Below are 22,395 nucleotides of genomic sequence, written 5' to 3'. Positions count from 1 at the left end.
TCATGCACAGAACAGGGCAGATTGGGAGGTTGCAATGCCACCCTCAGTCATGCTCAGGGTAGGGCCGATTAGGGGGTTGGGGCACCTCCCCGTCACACTCAAGGCAGGGTCAATGGGGAGGTTGCGGCGCCACCCCCTGTCATGCACAGAGCAGGGCCCATCAGGAGGGTTGGGGCTCTATACCCTGTCACGCACAGAGCAGGGCCGATCAGGGGGCTGAGGAGCTCCCCCCTGTCACTCACAGGGTAGGGCCGATAGGGGAGTTGGGCCACCGCCCTCTATCACCCACAGAGCAGGGCCGATCAGGGGGTTGGGGCACCACCACTGTCACACTCAGGGTAGGGCTGATGGGGAGGTTATGGCTCTACCCTGTCACACACAGAGCAGGGCCCATGGGGGGGGGGGGAGGGGGTTGGGGCACTGCACCCTGTCACCCACAGAGCAGGGCCAATCAGGGGGTTGGGACGCCGCACCTTGTCACACACAGAGCTGCAGGGCGATCAGGGGGTTGGGGAGCTCCCCCCTATCAGGCACAGAGCAGGGCTGATCAGGGGGTTGGGGCACCTTCCCCTGTCACAAACAGAGCAGGGCGGATAGGGAGGTTGTGGCCCCACCCCCTGTCACACACAGAGCTGCAGGGAAATCAGGGCTGCCCCCTGTCACGCTGATCCCGGTGCCGGGAGGCCTCGCAGCTCCGCTGATCCCGGTGCTGGGAGGCATATTACCCTTTTACTATATAGGATAGAGGCCTGGTGCACGGGTGGGGGCTAGCTGGTTTGCCCTGAAGGGTGTCCTGGATCAGGGTGGGGGTCCCGCTTGGGTGCCTGGCCAGCCTGTGTGAGGGGCTGATGGCTGTTTGCAGCTGGTCACACACCCTTCAGGGTGGGGGTCCCCACTGGGGTGCCTGGCCAGTCTGGGTGAGGGGCTGAGGGCTGTTTTCAGGCTGGCAGGTGAATGAAGCTCCCAACCTCTCCTTTTTTTCTGTTTTTTTTTTTTTTTTTTTTTTTTTTTTTTTTTTTAATTCTGGGCCAGCTTTAGCTCTGAGGCTTGGCTCCAGATCTGAGGCCTCAGCTGCTGAAAGCAGGTATCTGGTTTGTTTGGGTTCTATAATCGAAACACTGTTTCAACTCCAGCTCTGAGATCCCAGCTGGCTGAAAGCAGGTTTCTGGGGTTTTGTTTAGCTTCTATATTTGTAACAATGTTTGAAACTGCAACCTAATAGGCCGGCAGCGGCAGGCGGGGAACGTTGGCTTCCTCCGTCACTGAAGCAAGCAAGCCTCATGTTCGCTTCAAGCTGCCTGGCTGCCAGCTGCCATCTTGGCTGGCAGTTAATTTGCATATCGTCCTGATTAGCCAATGGGAAGGGTAGCAGAGGTATGGCTAATTACCATGTTTCTCTTTTATTAGATAGGATAGGGTCTTACTGTATTACTTTATATGAATCGAATTGATCTACAAATCTGGTTCTGTTTCATTTATTATTTTGCACCCAACAATACACTTTCAAGACGCACATAGCTCCATGTAGCACCCCATGGTTGCTTCTAAGTGCTACATGAAAGGTGTTTGTGTGCATCTGCATTGGTTTGCTTATTCTTTCCCAGTGAGGGTTCCTCTAGTTTATTATTCCCACAGATGGCGATGCCGTAAGCATCCTAGGCTTATCGAAGAGGAGTCTATAACCAAGGGCAGGGTTGTGGGGCATAGGGGTACACACATATATTATTTCATGTGGTATTGCCAGATTTCTCTTCCCAGAGTTTCTTCCAGTACTTTTTCCAGTGGAGTCTAAGGCTTCCAAGTTCATTACCATCACCAATGTCTGCTATTATCCCAATTTCTAAGTCTTACCCATCTGAGCAGTATAAGCAGTTATCTCATTACTGTTTTAATTTACATTTTCCGGATCATTATTGAGGGTAAGAAACTCTCATATGTATAAGACATTTAGGTTTTCTTGTTTGTGAATTGCCAATTCGCACCTGTTGATTATTTTTTCTATTGTTTTATTTTAATTGCAGATTATCAGATATTTATATTTTTGTCTAGATAATTTGTTGCGGGTGTGGTCCCCAGTTTCTCAGTTGTTTTGTTATCTTTCATGTCCTTTACTGACAACAATCCTTAATTATTGTGTAGTGAAAATCCAACTCACTTTTTAAAACGAGATCTCTTATATACTTTTTTACATTATACATTGACATCATGGAAAGATGTCCACAATATGTTGTTAAAGGAAAAAGAAAAGTTATAAAACAGCATGTATATTATGATTTTATTTAATGTTAAATGATTCATAAGATCAGTAGTAAGTATTCCCTCTTCATTTGCTGGGGTATAACATTGTCATATTTTTTTTACTCTTCTAATTATAACAGCTCCAATCCTATTCTGCTCAGTTAAGCAGAAAATATGGTTTTCCTTCTTGGGACTCCTGCCCCAAGATTCCTCAATGACATTCCTCAATGTCCATTTTATTGCTTTACACAGTACCAACTCTTGATTTTGTTCATGTTTTTCCTCGACTGTTTTCTATTCTCTGTTGAACTTATTACTGCTTTATCTTTATTATTTTCTGCTCTCTGCTAGCTTTGTTCAACCTACTTTTGACTTTTAGGGTATGTGCTTTAGAGTTTTGTCTAAAAATTAGAGGCCCAGTGCATGAAATTCATGCATGGAGTGTGTGGGGGGGTCCCTCAGCCCAGCCTGCACCCTCTCACAATCTGGGACCGCTGGCTCCTAACTGCTCACCTGCCTGCCTGCCTGATCGCCCCTAACTGCTCGCCTGCCTGCCTGATCACCCCTAACCGCCTTTGCCTTGACCCCCACTGCTGTGGCTTCGTTTGGAAGGATGTCCGGAATGATGTCTGCGAGGTCGTTCAGCTGTCCAGTCTAATTAGCATATTATGCTTTTATTATTATAGATAAAATATTTAAAATTTTAATTTCTAATTGGTGTAGACTTTAAAATTCCAAATTTAATTTTCCCCACATAATAAAAAACAATTTCTTCAACAACAATGACTTAAAAGTCCTTCCTTTCACCATGGTTTTTGTGCAACTTACATCATTTAAAAATAACTAGATTCTGAGTTCTCTAATATATTTCATGGGCCCTTTTGAATTTAATTATTCTAGTACCAATTAATTCATTTAACAAATATTTATTGAGCACCTACTATAACTTAGATATTATTTTATGCGATGGGAAACAAAATTTCCTGACTACCACAGAGCTTACCTTAGAGGTAGATAGTGTAGAACATTAAAGGCCAGTATAAGAATTTTGTTTTTTTCTAAAATAACAATATCAGCTGACACATATGTTGTATTACTATTTGCTGGACACTGTTCTAAGGGCTTTGTACATGTTAAATTTTCAAATCCTCCTCTGAGTAACGCTTTGAGATATCACTATTATTCCCATCCTACAGATGAAGAAACCATGACACAGATGGCTTACATAACTTGCCCAAGATCATACTGGTGATGAGGGATAAAACTGGAATTCAAACCCAGTTAGTCTGATTCTAAAGCCTTTGTTCATACACCGTGCACTGTATTGCCTCTGAGTGGGAGGGGAAACCACTGGAGCAGTACCATGATGTTGACAGATGTTAGGTTTATTCAGGCAGCTATATTGAAATTGGGCTGTAGGTAAGGCAAGAGTAGAGAGAGAGAGAGAGAGAGAGAGAGAGAGAGAGAGAGAGAGAGAGAGAGAGAGAGAGAGAGAGAATGTGTGTGTGTGGGGGGAAGTTCTTAAGGAATATTTCCATAGTTTAAACAAGAGATGATGGTGATTTGGACTAATTAGTAGCAATGGATGAGGGGATGATGTAAGGAGACAAATTCTGATTTGTTGACAACTGGACAGTGGAGTGTGGGAGAGAAAGAAGGATCATTGATAATTTCAGAGTTTTTATCTTGAATGACTTGAAGAATTAAACAGCCATTTACCGAATGGGGAAGACTACCTAAAGAACAAATTAAGGGAAGAAAACTCCCTCCATCTTTTACATGTCACTTTCAAAAGGTATATAAAAGATCCCTTTTAAATGTCATTAGATGCTCAAGTGAGATTTGAATAGACAATTGTGTATGTCGGTCTGGCGTGCAGAGGCACGATCTGTCCAGGAGGGATAAATTTAAGCAATATTATAATGTAAACTTAAAAGACTGGAATAAGTCACCAAGAAAAAGAGAACAGCGGCAAAAAGTGGCTCAAAGACCGACAATGGTGTGCTCCAACATTTCTCCAGAAATGCCGGTAAAATCAACAACAACAACAACACAAAGATTAGGGAGAGGAGCCAGGAAAGGTGGAGTAGAACTAGGAGGACACAACTGTACGGAAGCCAAATGAACAGAGGTTTGGAGGAGGACGTAATCTACTTTTTCAATTCCCAATGATAAGTGAAGACAGAAAAGACTTGAGAACAAACTCCTGGAGGACATTGATCACCATGGAAGGAATGGTGAGGGACTGTGGGATCCAGAGACAACTATAGGAGAGTAATTGGTGACCATCAAAACAGACACTCTATCAAGGAGCTTTGCTCTTAAGAGTGACAACAACAAGGGGTGGGAGCCAAAGGTGGATGTGCCATCAATAAATAGAGCATTCTCCTTAAGATCTGAGAAGTTATAAAATGTTTGAGTGCTGATGGGAAATATTCCCGATGAATAAAAATGGAGAACTCTAATCTGTTTGAATAGATGAGAAAGATTAGAATGTGGTTCTGAAGTGATAAGAAGCATAAAAACTTCACCCATAATAACAGGAGAAAAGGCAATGGACATGAACATAGGTGATGTTTAGTGCTACTGTTTGTTTTTGCAAACTGATCATGTATTCACCAAGATTGCTACAAGGTCTTATTAGGTATAATAATATGGCTGTTGCTTTTTTGTATTTCTTGTTCATTTAGGGAAATACTCATAAATGCACAAAGAAGAAAAGTGTTGTGTCTTATCTTCTGTTCCAATTAATATGCTTCTGCGGTTGTCACTAGTTAATGCCCACCAATATTTCCACATCTTCCCCTTTCTGGGTCCATATCAAGATTTGACTTCCTAGCCCAGCCAGTGTTGCTCAGTGGTTGAACATCAACCCATGAACAAGGAGGTCACAGTTCAATTCCTGGTTAGGACTCATGCCGGGGTTGCAGGCTCCATGCTAATTGGGGGCGTGCAGGAGGCAGCCAATCAATCATTCTCTCTCATCATTTTTTTTTTTTTTACTCTCTCCCTCTCCCTTCCTCTCTGAAGTCATTAAAAATATGTTTGTTTTTTAAAGATTTGACTTCCTAGCTTTCCTGTTCTTGGGTGGACTATGTGATATTTCAGGCCAGCGAAGTTTTGAGTCAAGTGACAGGTATCACTTTTGAAACCAGTGAATGCCAGACCCTCCCAGCTTGTCATTTCCCCTTAAATACAATAATTAGCAATGCTGAAGATGGCGACTATTCCACTAGCCTACCTCTCTGAGTGATAGTGAGCCCAGTTCCTCTGCCAAACCATAAAGAACATTTAGCATGAGCCAGGAAATAAACTCTTGTGGTTGAGCAACTAGAATGTTTAGTTTTTATGAACTGCAGCCTAAGCTAGCGGCTAGTCCATCCTGAATGATATGCCTCTTATTTGTTTTTCTTAACTGGTTGCATTGGTCAGGATTTCTAACACCATGATTAAGAATAATGATGGGAGTGGGGATCCTTATATTATTAAATGTTTGGACTAGATTTTTATCAAGTTAAGTAATTTTCCATTTATTTTTAGTTTTATGCACATATATATATACATATATCTCAAATGCATTTTCTGCTTCTATTCAGATGACACATAATTTTTCTTCTTTAATCCACTGGTGTAGTGACTCTCTGTTATTAAATGATACTTGAATTCCTGGGGTAAACCCTACTTACTCATAACATGTTACATGGTAGGATTTGATTATTTGCATTTTAGCACTTCTATTTTAAATGCAAAGGGCCTAAACTTCCTTTCTCATATCTTCTTCGTGTTTGGAAGAATGATTTTTCTAGCCTCATAAAATGAATTAGACATATGTCTCTCTGTTTCCTCGAAAAATTAGTTTGGTAGGAATTATCTGTTTCATAATAATTTTATAGAACTTAGAAAAAATGTCTTATTTATTTTAATTTATTATTTTAAAATAATTATTTTAACTTTTGGTTTGATTAATGTTCTCTATTATTTTTACTCAATTTCATTGAACTCTTCATTTATCTTTATTATTGTGGATCAAGTGAGTTGAGTATTAACAATGCCTGGGCCAATAAAATTAAATATATTTTAATTTTCTTCCTTATTTCTTATTTGCTCTTAACTCTTGTACATTGTTAATTATTTTGTTAACTGAACAACTGGTTCAATTGACTTCAGTTTTTATTAGAGTAAATGTCTTTAATGCTACATATTTTTCACTGAATACTGCTTTAGCTAAAGTTCATAAATTTTATGTAATAATTTCCTACATCAGTCTAATTATTACATAATCTTAGTATTATTTATGTTTTTACCCACAAGGTTTTTAATAGTATGATTTTAGTTTCCAAATAGGTTACAGCTTTCTAGCTTTCCTTTTGTCATTGATTTCTAATTTTATTGAATTTTTCTGTGTGATGTTGATTCTTTTATTTATGAATCTTCTTTATCACAAAGTACTTGTACAGTTTTATGAATATTTTATGGGCATTCAACAATACTCAAATTTTTCTATGTATATATTACATATCTATTTCTATAAAAATCTATTGTCCTGAGGATATTAATTATGTTATTCAAATTTTCTATTTTGCTTAAAGTCTGTTTGATCAATAGGTTTCTGAGAAACATGTGCTAAAACACTATTGGTCTTCTTATATGCAGTGTGGCTGCTGGAACTGACCCCTTTGCCCACTTCTGATGGTCAATGCTCCCAAACTGAATTTCAGCCCCACTTAAACTTGACTCCATGAACTCTGGCCAAAGCTGAGCTGAATCTGTGGGTTTCGGGCCACACAATGATTCAGGCATAGACAAGCCACCAAGGTAAAAGTAGAAACTGAAAAGATCCCCAACCTCTTTCCCTTGCATATTACCCTTTTGTCTCCCTTCTGTCTCCTACGTTACATGGTCATTTATCTGGTCATGTTTGGCTCCTGACCCTCCATCTGAAAGCAGGTGATTTGAGAGCAGTTTACTGTAGACCCTGAAGCCAGATTCCTGGGGTGGGAATCGTGGCTCCACCTCCTACCTGCTGAGGGACATGGAGCAAAGGATCCCTCCTTGTTGTGCTTCTGATCCGTCATCCATGAGATGGGGATTAGAATGGTAGCACCTGGAACACAGGAACAAACAAAACCAATCGTAACGCCTCAGAGTTGTTGTAAGGAGTTAATAACTGTGAAGCCTCAGAAAAGTATCTGGCATACAACCTACAGCGTGCAAACAAACCCTGTGTAAGTGCCAGCTATTTTATGACTGTTATTATCACAATGATGATCATTATCATCATTATTATTATTTGTTACTGCGTAATGCAGTGCCCCTCAATTAAAGAGAGTGAGTCATTCTTAAGCATTACATAACAGGATTTTAATATAGCACTTGTTTGTCTGATCCTGCGGTTTTAACATGGATCAAACCACCAAGACATCATGAGAGCCACGATCACCTCAGCTCAGAATACTGTAAGTCCCCAATCCTCCTGCCTCATGCCTGCTACTCCCCTCCCCATACCCTCTATCCCCACCTGTCCTCAGTTTCTGCCCTTTGAGCTTCATCTCTCACACCCAGCATCCAAGAAGCCCTAGAACTGATGATAGAGCTCTCCTGGGTCATTTGGGGGGTCAGTTCTCTGTCTTTCACCTGCCTCTCCATCTTATGGTAGTTTCTCTGCATTATCACTGCCTGGACTTTTATACCAGGGGATCAACTAATAACCAATACAGTACAAGAGCATCTACTACACAGTAAGACTATAGAGCTACAATCAGGATTCACAATGTAACCCCAAGACACAGGAAGTGTCTAATTCTGTATTTCAAAAGGATTAAGAATGAGAGTATAACTTCTCTTCAACTAAAATCCCCTCTCCCCATGTCTGTTTTCTTACGAGTTCAAGGAATTTTTCCAGGTAAGTTACCCCCATTCCATGCCAGCAATAGTCAGTCACATAAGTAGGATTAGGATACTGACTTGCTATCTAAGGAAGGTGGCTAGAGGGAGGAGGGACCAGTTAGTTTGCAAATCATAAGGCTCACTGAACTCTATTTATAGAATACAAGACATATGTATGACCTGGCCATTAGTGAGGGTTCCACACCATCACCCATCTGAATGCAGAAGAAACAGCCATCACTCAGAATGTTACCTGAAACAAAATGTGGGATATGTTTAGCAGAAGGCATGGAACCCATAAAAATATCCATGATTTAAACATGAGACGTTTCCGATGTGCTAAACGTGGAATGATGTGCTTACCCATGGTCCCGCTGGAAGAGATGAAATGCTGGGAAATGAAAAAAGAATACTTCAATGTTTTGTTCATAACATACAGAATGGTAACTAGTAATACTGTTTTGCATATTTGAAAGTAGCTAGGAGAATAAATCTTGAAAGTTCTCATCACAAGAAAAAAAATTGTAACTGTGTATGGTGACAGGCTACCTGGGTTTATTGTGGTGGTCATTTTGCATTATGAACAAATCTTAAATTATTACATTGTACTCGTGAAAGGAATACAATCTTATGTCAGTTATACCTCAATTACAAAGAACCCTCAAGGTACTATTGAGAGCAAAAGGAGGTAGGAAAATATACTGAAAACAAATACATTAATGACAAATAGTGGCTAACTCTATTGAGTGCTTACTATGTGCTAGACATTGGCCTCAGCCTGCATATATATAATTTATGTAATCATCACAACAAACTCATGAGAGAGGTGCAATAATTTTTGTGATTTTTACAGATAAAAAACCTGAAGCACAGATAAGTAAAATATTTTGCTGAAAGTTACTCAGCTAAGAACTGAAATTTTTAATCTGGACTGTCCAGTTAGTTCCAGAGTTTACCCTCGTAATCATCGCACCATACTACAGGGATATAATGGCCTTAGTTTTGCTAAATTATCTTTTCTCCTGATCACAACAATATTTTTGGGTGATATTTCAAAAATAGATATTCTTTTTAAATTATTACCTTACAGAGAATGATTTTTTCATGCAAGTCAGGAGTTTAAAAATCAAGATTCTTTGGCTCCTGTATTGGTCTGGCCACAAAAGTACAAAGTCGAGTTGTTGATGTCTAGTAAATGCAGTCATGCTGAGAATATTTTCTGTTAGAGTCTGAGTGGAGCAACAGTAAATAGTTACATTCATTACCCTGACTTACGCTGATTTACAAAACCACCTATAACTTAGTGTGAAAGTGTCTAGGTGATTGGATCTATATGGAGAAATTTGGAAATTGACAAAATAGATTTGTCTGTTATACAATTTCAATAAAGATTTTAAATAAGTACACATTATGTGGGCAATTTGAAAATCATCTGCATATATATAGCCTGGCTGTGTCATATGAGTTCTCAGATAGGTAATCATAGTTACCTCCATAAGTATACTACAAATATCTCAGCGTCCAACTGAAGCCTTCCTGAGAGCATCTCCTAGGGCTAAAAATAAAAGAGTTACCGAGGAAATATTAAAAACTGGTAATTATCTCTTGGTTTCCCACAGAAATTCTCTATAGAATTCATTCCTTTTAATGTTGGCAGTGGCTGAAGCAGTAGTCCTCAACCTCTAGCTTTCAAAGCGGCTAATTATGTCTTTAAAAAACAGATTCCTGGACACCATTCACTCATTAACTCTGAGCGGGGCCCCAGAGTCTGTATTTTAAACAAGTTCCTCTGAGAATCCTGATGCAGAGGCAGGTGGCACCTGGACAGATGGCTGTTTACCTGGCTTTGTTTACTCTTCAAACCAGCCATTGCCTGACGTGCAGTTTGTGACTGAACTGGTGATGTTTTCTTTTTAACCACTGATGAAGGTTTCAATGACTTGAGATTTTGAAAATCAACGCAAGGATTAGTTAAGAAGAACTGAACCTGGAATATAGAACAAAGTATTTGCCATTTACTCAATAGTTAATATAAGCAAACACGTACAGAACCAATTTTTAGGAAGTGATGCTAATATCTAATCACTCCTAATTTGAGGACTAAGGAAAATTATATCCAGATAAGGTAAGGGGTAATGTTTTTGTCCTATAGTACTGCATAATTCATCTCCTTTTAAAGTCTTACTTTAATGAATCTGCTGATTCTCATAGTTTCCACAGGTGTTGATGTTGATCCTGCTACTTGGTAATTTAAAAATATCTTTAGACTACCATGTTCATTCACTAATGTCTTCATCAATTATGCATCTATAACTCCGGTTTTTCATGTTTTTCTTAGCTATTGCACAGATCTGCGTAGAATTAAAAATTTTCTCCTCCAACTTGGTTTGACACGGCCAGTTGTGATAGCATGGGGACAGCTATAATCTTTATTATGACCAAGTGAAGATGACAAAGAGAGTCTTGTTTTTTCACAGGAAAATGGGTTGCCAAACTGAGTGATGTCTGAGAAAGTTCCCATGGATGGGCAGAAGGTTTTACTTTTTTTAGTGTGTGTTGCATTACCCAGCATCTCAAATGGATGCTATTTAAACATTCCTTTCCCTCCACTGTGGTTTTCATGAGCCTAATGTTACTATGTTGGTTCTATTGTGACACAGGTAGAGGTGAATAAAAATCTACTTGGAGTTGCAGATTGGGGTCAAAACGACATTGGAAAAGTTTGGGATTTTACAGATTAGACTTTTTAGGTGGGGGTATACCATCTTATAGGATAGGTCTTACATGCCAAGACCTGTAGAGAGACAGTTAAAAATATTTCTCAATCACTTCTTCCAGTGGTAATTTTAATTTCCTAGGAAAATGAGGCGGTGTCAAGTTCTTACATATAGGAACCATTTTGATCCTCACAACAACCTTATTTAATATGTTCCATTATTATAGTGTTCATTTTCCTAGACCCGTGGTCGGCAAACTGCGGCTCCCGAGCCACATGCGGCTCTTTGGCCCCTTGAGTGTGGCTCTTCCTAAGCCTTAGGAGTACCCTAATTGAGTTAATAACAATGTACCTACCTATATAGTTTAAGTTTAAAAAATTTGGCTCTCAGAAGAAATTTCAATCGTTGTACTGTTGATATTTGGCTCTGTTGACTAATGAGTTTGCTGACCACTGTCCTAGACAATTAAAATGATACTGCAAAAGGTTAAACAAGTTCTAGTTATCACAAGGTAAACTCCACATTGTTAGCATTTTAATGAGCTAGTTATTCATAATAGGAAGGAGCAAAAGAGAGGCCAGACATTATAAGCATGGTCATTTGGGAAGCTTCACCATGAAGCTGCAATTTCACACTCCCCAGGGAACTACCAGTCCATTCCCTGCAGATCCCTAGGCGGAGGGGAAGATGGATGCATGCACAGGAAAGTTTGTGTGATGTAGGGAAGTTGCCTGTTAGTCTAACCAGGAAACAAAAAATAATTGGCTAGGACAGTGGTCGACAAACTCATTTGTCAACAGAACCAAATATCAACAGTACAACGATTGAAATTTCTTTTGAGAGCCAAATTTTTTAAACAAACTATATAGGTAGGTACATTGTTATTAACTTAATTAGGGTACTCCTAAGCTGGCCTTTGCTAAAAACGTCCTCAATCTGATTGAGGTACGTTCGCTGAGGTTGACCCCTTCCAACTCTTCCATCCACACTCGTCTTGTATGCTTGTTTCGTCTATCTCCTTTCGTTCATCCTCTCTATATGTCCAAACCATCTCAACATACCTTTCTCAATCCTTGACACTACATCTTCTTTCACTCCACAACATTCCCTGTACGTGTGCGCCCGCACATGGTATTTTGTGGAAGAGCCACACTCAAGGGGCCAAAGAGCCGCATGTGGCTCATGAGCCGCGGTTTGCCGACCACTGGGCTAGGAGGTACAGAGCCATGGCAAGAAGCATGCTAAAATCTGAAGGCTTAATTGGTTATGCTCCTAGTTTTAATCTTGAGACAAAGGAATTCTCTCCCTCTAGTTCCTCTCTTGTTTCTCTGGCTTTGCTCCTGCTTCGTCGCATTTGCCCTAGTTCTTGGAAGCAGCATGGACCACAGCCATTTGGAATCCACATGCACTGGACTGATGGACTACAGCTGGAAACACAAGCTAAGCTAGGCTGCTGCAAATATGGAATGGAAATGGAGCAAGATCTTTATGCCTAGCTCTCCTAAGGACACAGCTGGACTTCTTCCATGGTGGGGCAGAGGGTTAGGGGACTATGGAAACTCAGGGATTTAATCCCACGCAAATAAATGCCATTCATCCTCCTGTGTGAGTCTTGGAAAATTCATTTTCTTTTGACATTGCAATAAGCCCAATTCCACCAGCAATTCGTGGGGACATGGAGAGCTCCCCACTAATAACAGGATTCCAGAAGTTCAGGAGCTCCCAGTCCAGTCTGAGTCTATGACAGTTATGTTATTGGTCTGGACCTTAATTGATACACTCATGAAGAGTTTCCTGGATTGGGAGCTCACCAGTAGCATACCAAGTGGTGTACACAGAGGGGAAACAGGTAGAAAAAGAAAATAATAAAAAAATAGAGAAAGGGTATAAGAAAGGTACCAATAAATTACATCCCCCAATAAGATGCATTGAAATCCCACCCCCAGTACCTGTGAACATGACTTTGTTTAGAAATGCAAAAGGATCTTTTCAGATGTAATCAAGTTGAGGTCATACTCAATTAGATGCCCATTCTAGCAGCAAAGAAGGAAGAAAATGTAGTTTCTAGATGAATGGTCATGTACCTAGATAAACTCATAGTTTTTGCCCTAGACAAGTGGCTCCATTGGTTGAAGTGTCATCCCATATACCAATAGGTTGCAGGTTCGATCCCCAGTCAGGGCAAGTACGGAAGGCAACCCATTGATGTTTCTCTCTCACATAGACGTTTCTCTAACCCATTCTCTCTCTCCCTTCCTCTCTCTCTAAAAATCAATAGAAACATATCCTTGGATAAGGATTTTAAAAATAATAATAATATGAAAATAAACTCATAGGCTCTTCTACTAAAAGGAGAAATCAGAAGATGGATACCGAAGGACAATTAGCAATCACTAATCTCTAATTAGCGTCTTTCAGTTCTAATTAGCTTCTTTCAGTGCTATTCTCTTCCCAGGTAGCAAGAGTTGAGAAAATAGGCAAATATTTACTAAATATTTACCAAATAGTGCCACAAGTCTTATTTTCAGGGCTTACTGGTACATCGTGTAGGAAAATCCTATACTAACAATTTATTCATTCCAATTATTTATAAATGTTGGAGTTTATTGTTTATGGAACTGAGATTTGCATGAGTACAATCTCATGATCATCCAGGGAAAGATAAGGCCCAGATGCCTCAGAGTAATAGCTCTGCCCACATATCCCTCTTCTTCCTGGATACTTGCATTCATTAGCTTTTGCTAAGTAAGAACTCATCCTCACGCTTAATAGCTTATGATTATTTTTCATGATTCCTGGGTTTGCTGGGGAGTGCCTCTGTGCTGTGCTGGCACAGCTGGGGCTGGGTGGTGTAGGGTGGCTTCATTCATTTACCTAGTGGTTGGCAGGGTGGTTGGTACGGCAGAAGACCCAGCTGGGACAGCTTGTGTCTGGTCCCCAGGATCTCTCCTCCTCCATATGCTAGTCCATGCTTCTCTCCGTGGTGGTCTAGGGTTCCAAAGGGAAGCAAGATCAAGTAGCTTTTAAAACTCTGCTTCTGCCACTTTTGCTAATTTCTCATTGACTAAAGAGAGTCACGTTGTTAAGCTTAAATTTAAGAGGTAGAGAAATAACTCCACCTCTTGACGAAAAAGGCTTTGAAACATCATTATTTTTGCGATCTACCACTGTTTATTCTCTAGCCAAAATCACTTTAAATCTTCCCCAAAAGAAAATTATATAAATCCGCATCCTTGGGCCCCGCAAAGTCTCAATCAACTATGGCATTAGGCTCGAAGCCCAGGATCTGGAGACCTGCTTCAAGTGCAGATGCAGATGAGGCTGCCTGGGTGTGAATGACCAAGAGCAGGTGTTCTGGACCCAGAGACCTGATGAACTCAAAAGAGAAGTTATCGAAGTCCTGCCAATGAATGTGCATTAGTGAGAACAGAACAGGATGACCACTACGGACACTCGCATTCAACAAGAAAAAAATCAGGAGGCAAATAGCCTCTGGTCTATATCAACTCTGAAGTCCAGCCCAGCGTACATGGTCAGGGAGCAGTAAACAGTGCTGTCTTGGGGCCCTGTTCTCCCTGGCAGCGGTTACTCTTTGTTCCTCCTTCTGAACTGATTTCTCCCTCTGAAATAGTCTTACCTTTCCATTAGAAACGTTCCATGTTCACAGATGATCCCATTTCTCAGGCTTCTTCCTGAGAAAGTGAAAATCCCATAGGCCTTTTTTCATTTTCAACTCCCTGTCCTTTTTAGCTCAAGTTGGCTGTACTTTTCCTAGCATAGTTTTCTTTAAAATTCTGTGCACATCCTATGAAAATTACTTGAATTCATTCCATCCCCTAAAAACCACATCCATCCACAATTCTTCCGGAGAGGCTGCACTACCTTGGGCCACCTGTGAAATGATTGGGTGATTAAGCAGTGCTAAGTCCTACTGGGGTAAATTTGCTTCCGGTTCTGATTTTTATTGTTCCTAGATAATTGTGTCCGCACTAGTGGCAATAGTGTAAAAGGTGGGCTTTATTATTATGGTCACTCCTTTAAGAAATGCATGTTAGGTTTAAGGTGTCAAGAATGGGTATGGCAGTAAGTGCAGAATCTGGTACACTTATTAGCCTTTATTTTGGTTTGTATTTGCTTTGTATCTGTAGCAATATGGGCTCCTTTAACTTTGAAGTTTCTCCTTGCTTCATCTAAAACTCTGTAGCCATTTATATTTTCACTTATTATGTGTCTAATATTTTCACAATCAGTGAAAATGGAATTTCTATACCAAAGATGAAAAGCACCCAAATCTTTATCTGGCTTCCTTTGATTTCTCTAAATGAATGAATAATTCCAAATTAATGTTCCCTCAGGGTCTTTAGATAATTTCAAATTAGACAAATTGGTGCAGAAAAATAAGGGTTTCTAAAAGCCATGAAAACAGGAATTATTGGTTCCTCAAAATATAATCAAGTTCAGCCTTTAAAAATGATGAAAATCAATGACATTATTATAAGGCATATGAACAATGGAAAAAATGTTCTTCCATATTCGGAAGAGGTTAACAAAATTGCACAGATCCTCAATAAGAATATGTCCTCAATCCAACTAATGGTGCTTAATTATGTGTTTTTTGTCTTGATAACTGAGAAACACAATAACAACGGACACCTCCATTTCTATCATAAGATCTGTAGTTATCACAATTAGCTCCTCTAATTAACTGAAGAGTTGGTAAAATGTTCATTTATGAATAGGAAATACATTTTGAGCAAACAGTTTTGATATACCTCAGTTATCAAAACTGGAGCAAATTAGTAAACCACATTATAAGTTGTCTCAAAATATAATGGAATAGGGAACTTCACATTCAGCTATTCTAGAGTATCTGAAGCAGACTTGTCCACCATCATAAAGAATGAGAAAAATGGACAAGATATGTGAAACAACTGTTTTTGGACATTAGTGTACACGCAGCAAAGAACTGATCCCTAAGAGAGGAGAAGCAAACACAGTAGACAATACAATACCACAGCTTCTGCCTGGAGGCTCTTACTGACCATGCTGAGAAAGAGAGAATGCATGCAGCGCACAGGCATGTCCCTGAGTCCACCAAGGAAATACTGAAATTCAGGGATGCTCACATGGTTGGAATTTGCAGGAAAGAATCAGAGATGAGGAAGCTTTACAAAGAAAGAGCTTCCGAAATCTGCATTGGGATCTACTCCAGACTATACTGAATACTAAGTTGTGCACACATAGGGCGAAGAAGAGAGAAATTATAAGAGCTCACATAGGACTGACAGATGTTTGAGATTTAACCAGCCAGTGAGGAAAGGCTGTGTTGCCACCTAGAGTAGAGACCTGAGAAGTTTTATTGCTAAGTAGTAGGGTAATCTAGCCTTATAACGAAAGCTACATGAGACAAGACCTCAAAAACAAGCCTATAATATATCAAGCAAATCCTCAGGTAACTTTGTCGTCACCCATATAAAACACCAAAGCTCCTTAAGAAAGACAACACTAACAACATAAGAATCACAATGCCCAGCCTTCCATTAAAATTAATAGACTGAGAAGCTGAAAAATGTGATCCATTTACTAGGCGAAAAAAAATTGGCCAATACTAAAGAACACTAAAAGTGATTTATATGTCAAACTTATCAGACAGGAACTTAAAAAGAGCTATTATAAATGTGATCAATATTTTTTAAAGAAAAATATACACATAATAGAAAATTCAAAGAAGAACCAAAATATGTTCTGGAAATGAAAAATAAATATCTAAAATGAAAAATTCACTCGATCGTCTTCATAGAGATTAGCCTCTGCAGAAGAAAAGATCAGTAAACTTGAAAATATACAATATAAATTACCCAAACTGAAGGACACTGAGAAAAACAGACCAAAAATGAACAGAACTTCAGTGATTTGGCGCAGTATCAGGCTGTCTGACTTATGTGAAAGGAAGAGAGAGATATTCAAAAAAATAAGGCTTCAAATTTTATAATTTTAATAAAAACAATAAACACACAGATCCAAAAAATATATACAGAAAGAAAACTACACCAAACAAAATGTCATAATGAAATTGCTAAAAACCAATAATAAAGATAAAATTCTTAAAAGCAACCAGAGTAAAATGAAACTTTTTATAATAAAATTATCAATTCATTAACAGACATAAGAGTCTTAGGTTTTTATGTCCCCAATTACAGTTTCAGATACATGAAGAAAAAAACCTGACAGAACATAAAGAAGTAGACAGATTTGAAATTATGGTTGGAAATTTCAATACTCTTCTCTCAGCAAGTGTTAGCACAAGTAGACAGAAATCAGTAAGAATAACATCTTGGATAAAAGCATCAACCTAATTAGGTTCTACATTTATAGAACATTCTATCCAACAATAGAACAATGCACACTTTTTTAAAAAATCATCACTTGAAGATACTTTTTCCTTTTTTTTTTTTTTTTTTTTAGAGAGAGAGAGAGTGAAGGGGAAGGGAGAAGGTAGAGAAGAGAGATATGGATGTGAGAGAGATACATCTATTGGTTGTCTCTCGTTCACATTGTGACTGGGGATGGGGATTGAGTCTGCAACCGAGGTAGGTACCCTTCACTGGGAATTGAACTTGCGTCCCTTCAGTCTGCCGCCAATGCTTTAACCACTGAACAAAACTGGCTAGGGCTCATAATGAACATTCTTTACACATGCTCAAACAAGATACAACAAGATAGGTCATATGCTGGGCATCAAATATTTCTCAAATTTGAAAGGACATATAAAGTATGTCCTCTGATGACAAAGGAATTAAATTAGGAATCAATAACAAAGATATATGGAAAATCTAACACACTTCTAAGCAATACATGGGTCAAAGAAAAATTAGAAAATATTTTTAAGTGACTGAGAGTGAAACAAAATGGGGATGCAGCCAAAGCAGGATTTAGAAGAAAATGTATAGCTCTAAATTAGAAGGTCCAATTAACAGAGTTTCCACTCTAAGAATAGAAGGGAAGCCTGCCTGGTGTTACTAGGTGGTTGAGTATCTACTTACAAACTATGAGGTCACAGTTCAATTCTAAGTCAGAGCACATGCCTGGGTCAAGGGCTCAGACCCAGGTGGGGATGTGCAGGAGGTAGCTATTCAATATCTCTCTCTCCCTCTCCCTTTCTCTCTGAAGTCAATAAAAATATATTTTAAAAAAAGAATAGAAAGGAATAGCCTTGACCTGATAAAGGGCACCTACAAATACCTTATACAGTACCTAACTCATATTTAAGGTGGAAGACTCAATGCTTTTCCTCTAAGATTTGAAATGAAGCAAGGAAAAAGAAATGAAACACATAGAAATTAGAATTAAAACTGTCTTTAATTGCAGGCAACATGACCACATGCAGAGAAAATCCTAAGGAATCTACAAAACAGTTACCACAATTAAGTAAATTTAGCAAGTTTGCAGGAAAAATCAATATGTAAAAGCCTATTGTCTTTCTATACACATATTTTCTATGTATAAACAATTAGAAACTTTTTCCTTCTTACTTTTCCTGTTGATCTTATTTTGCTTTGTTACACTGCCAATTGCTAATTTATTATCCAGCCTCTTCATATACTATTCAAAACAAAATCATCCATTAATCATAGCTCAGAAAGAGCCTCAAATTACCTGTAGCAGATTGCAAAAAATGGCCACAAACTCTTCCCATCCTATATGCACACTCCCTTGAAATATGACTTTGAAGCTCTTCCCATTAAGAGCTGGAGTCTATTCTCTTCCCCTTGAATTTGGGTGTGGCCATGTGACTTACTTCAGTAGACCCATTTAGCAGATTAGTAAATATGTCAGAAACAAAGGCTCCAAAAGTGCATGTGCATTAGAGTTTACTTTCTCTTCATGCTCTTTGAAACTCTGTGACCACTATATGAAGAATCCAGATCTAGTCTATTGATGGAAGAGCACATGGGGCTAAGAGGTCATTTCGACTGGGGTCCTCCTGTACCATCCAGCCACAACCAAGCTGCCAATGGACCACAGAGATAGGCCAACTTGTCTCAGATCAAAAGAAATGTCCACCCAATCCAGATTGTGAGAAATAATGCTTGTGCTATGCTACTGAATTTTGGAGTGGTTTATTACACAGTAGTAGCTAACTGATCCACATTATTACTGTTCTCATTTCAGTGGTGAAAGCAAATAAGGTGCCCATAATTCACTTCAACTTCCAGTATACACAGCAGGTTTTGGAAGGGAGACCGTAATGAATAGCAATGATGTATGCATCAGGTTAGGTTTTAAAAGATGCATCATCTTTGTTCTTGCGGGATATATGTAGATATATTTAGAAGTAAAAATCACATGATATCTAAGTTTGTTATGAAGTAGTCTTTATGGAAAAGGAGGATGAAAGAAAGGAAGACAATAAGAATAAATGAAGCATGACATAATGTTGATAATTACTGAATATGGTGTATGGATAGAGGGTGTATTCATCTGCTAAGGCCGCCATAACAAAACACCAGCGTGGGTGGCTTAAATAACAGATACTTATTTTCTCACAATTCTGAAGGCCGGAAGTCTGAGATCAGGTGCCAGCATGGCAGATTTCTGGTGAGAGCTCTCTTCCTGGCTTGCAGATGGCTACTTGCTGACTGTGTCCTTACATGGCCTTCCTTGGTGTGTGCCTGTAGAGAAAGGCTTCTCTCTTCCTCCCTTTATGAGGCCAACAATCCTAAGGCATTAAGACTTTATCCTTAAAAACTCATATAACCTGAATCACCTCTGACAAGGTCTAATCCCAAATACACAGTGACATTGGGGATCATGGCTTCCCATATGAATTTAGGGTGGGGGAACAACCCAATTCAGTCCATAAGAGGGGGAATCCATACTATAATTTCTCAAATTTTACACTTGAAAACGATCATAAAATTTAAAAGATGCAACTGTATTTTGTCCCTATTGTCTGTTTATACTTTATTCGGTAAGAGACAAAAGTACTCCCAAGAAGAAAATTCTGGAAGGCTCTCTGGTCCCTTTACACCATTAAAAAGTCTTAATTAGAAATTCCAGTTCAAGATCATAAAGCTGTAAACTTGCTTTAATGTCCAATCTTCTACTCTCTTCCCAGAACAACTATACTTCAAAGCCTGAAATAGGATAGTGGTGATGGTCAGTCAGCTCTCCATTTCTGCATCTTGTTTCCCTCATCTATCTGAAGGACAAGTTCTATCCAAATGGACAAGTTGGAGAAAAAAACAAGAAACGTTTTCCTTGAATTGGAACTGTCATATGTTGGTCTTGAGCTCTCTGGGTCCTACTCTGCTGCAGTTTGCTTGACATAGATGGATGCTCACCCTTAACAACAGGTAGTCAATGGCCAACCTCTAGACTCATCCTGGTGAGACCTCCTTGCTCCTCAGAGGCCATTGTTGAATAGGCCTCACAAAAAACTCTTGCCAGCCCTCTCCTGTGAGATCCTTATCTGGCCCGTGGAAAATACTCATCCATCCCTCTTCCCACATTCTGTGATGTAGGTCAACCTACATCACAGGAACAGATCTGAGCTTTGTCACCAAAGCATCAGCCTATATATTAGTTAATTAAAACAAATAATCATACACTTACTGTTTTACAGTAATAGAGGTCAGAGTCCAAAATCTTTCACTGGGTTAAAATTGAGTTTTTGCTCGGGCTGTTACTTTGGAAGGCTCTGAAGAAACAGGGAGCAGCCGTTCTTGCCTTTTCCAGAGTCTAGAGGAAGATTCTGCTCTGACCTCTGCTTCCACTACATCTCTGATTCTGACCCTCCTCCTTCTCTTTCAAAAAGATCTGTGTGATTTCATTGGGCCCACCTCTTTATCCATGATAACCTCCTTCCTCTCAAGATCCTTAACTTAATCACATTTGCAAAGTCCTGTTTGCCATGTGAGGTAACATATTCACTGATTCTAGGGGTTATGAAGCAGACATCTTTGGAGAACCACTGTTTTATCTATTACATCCTGTCTTTTCCTACATGTCTTGAGGGTAAGGGTGAATTGGACCCCCAGTCTCCTTAGGTGCACCCCTGCCACCATGCTGGAGGAAAAGGAAGCGAATTCCAGTCCTTTCCCAAGGATGGCAACAGCTCCTCCTAAGGTCTTTCTTCTCCAGGCTCCTTCACAAGTCTATCTGACCTCTTCTTTGATCCTTAGCATGTCAGGTGGACATAAGGTTGTGAAACAGATTCCTCTATGTTTATTTTATAAAATTGGCATCTGATGCTTTCATTTTGTTTGGTATCCTCATATTCATAGAATTGGCACCTTTGTTGAAGTTGAGGCAGGGGAGTTCCATTCTAACACCTTGTCTATAACTATTTCCTTAAAGTATAAATATGAAATTATAAACAGATCTTCATGAATTATTAACTTCTTAAATGTCTTCTATTTTGTGACAGAAAAATGTATTTGATGAGTCAAAAAGAATTTCACTATTCAAATGAATATAAATGGATAGTATTCAATGGAATATGAAAGTATTTTAAGAATATTTTTGCTGCTGAAAAGCTTTTCAGTCAGTTATGGTATACTGTTGCTTCTTGAATAACTACCACTCAACCAATCATCTGTTCATATGAAAAAGAGTAATTTTGGCTCAAGAGCAAATCTCACCTGCAAAATATTAAATATGGCATGTGATGTTGGCATACTATTTATTGCCCCCCAAAATGTCTTTTTCTTTTTAAAATCTCTCTCTAGTAGTGCAATGGTTAAAATCACTTATAAAACCAACAAAATAATGGTGCCAAAATTATATTTACATTATCAGATATTTTCACTCAAATCATGAGAATGTATTAGAATGTTTATCCAAAAACGGAACAATAGCATTTACTTATCAGAGCTGAAGTATTTCTTCCATCAAAACAGAGATGTCTAATCTCTGAGAACGTGCAAAAAAAAAAAAAAAATGAGATGAAGGCTCTACTGGCATATTTATTTGAATTCTTGGGATGTAAGTAACAGAAAACAGCAGCTTTCACCAAAAAATAAAAAAATAAAAAAATTGGGTGACTGAGGGAGATTCAATGATAGAATATATGTCACAGAATTCACAGGTAGAAAATGTAAGGAAGACTTCAGAAATTTCTAAACCCAGGCACTCAAAAGCATTTAGCACTGTTTCTTGTCTCCACTCCCTCTGGTTTTTTACATCCTTCTCTCTGGCTGTAGGGTTACATGGCAGAATACATGACAGGCCTAAGAATCCCGAGTCTTTAAATTACCAATCAAGTGACTAAAAGAGACTGCTTAGTTCAAATTCTGAGGGAACATTTTCAGAAAGGGAAATTTATTACTTCCTGTGGGGAGGTAGAAAAAAAAAATAGGAAGACGTTTTTTCCCTATGAGGTATTGACCTATGGGTCAAGAAACAGGTTAAACATTGGAACGATGCATTGCAAAATACCAGAGCAAAATTAAATAGCAACAAAAATAACCATACACTCCACTTCCAGTTAGTTTTTCCTTGTCTTTAGTAAACATCATCCTGCACATATGCATCGACTTACCAGAAGCTCCTG

This window comes from Myotis nattereri (assembly GCF_964212035.1).
Source record: "Myotis nattereri genome assembly, chromosome: 1".
NCBI classification, from domain to species: Eukaryota; Metazoa; Chordata; class Mammalia; order Chiroptera; family Vespertilionidae; genus Myotis; species Myotis nattereri.
The sequence above is the reverse complement of the archived record's forward strand: the minus strand, read 5'-3'. Positions refer to the sequence as shown.